The 267-nt window shown below is 28.5% G+C and overlaps 1 protein-coding gene across 1 annotated transcript in view; it reads left to right on the top strand.

Annotated features, from left to right (window-relative positions):
- The window catches only part of LOC107663326 (mitogen-activated protein kinase kinase kinase kinase 4-like), a 38,761-nt gene that overhangs the window by 22,617 nt on the left and 15,877 nt on the right, over positions 1–267 (top strand). The window lies entirely within an intron of this gene.

Genomic DNA, 267 nt, shown 5'->3' with positions numbered 1-267 from the left:
GTACAGAAACCAAAAGAGTATGTATAATGTTAGTTGGTTAACTTCATTTATCAAATAGATACAGTCATACCAAAATTTATTCAGACACCTTCAACATTTGTCACATTGTCACAGTTTATTTGCTATAGTTTAGAAAATGGTAATAAAATATGACAAGAACTTGGGAGTTAAACTGTGTTTAAACTGTTAAACAAATTCAGCTTGATAATGTTAGATAACTTTGATAGAAAGGCATGTAATGGATTACAATCAACCCAAAATTATTGA

This window comes from Sinocyclocheilus anshuiensis, unplaced genomic scaffold (assembly GCF_001515605.1).
Source record: "Sinocyclocheilus anshuiensis isolate Anshui unplaced genomic scaffold, SAMN03320099.WGS_v1.1 scaffold2640, whole genome shotgun sequence".
Lineage (NCBI taxonomy): Eukaryota > Metazoa > Chordata > Actinopteri > Cypriniformes > Cyprinidae > Sinocyclocheilus > Sinocyclocheilus anshuiensis.
Note: the sequence above shows the minus strand (reverse complement) of the source record. Positions and strands in the feature narration are given on the sequence as shown.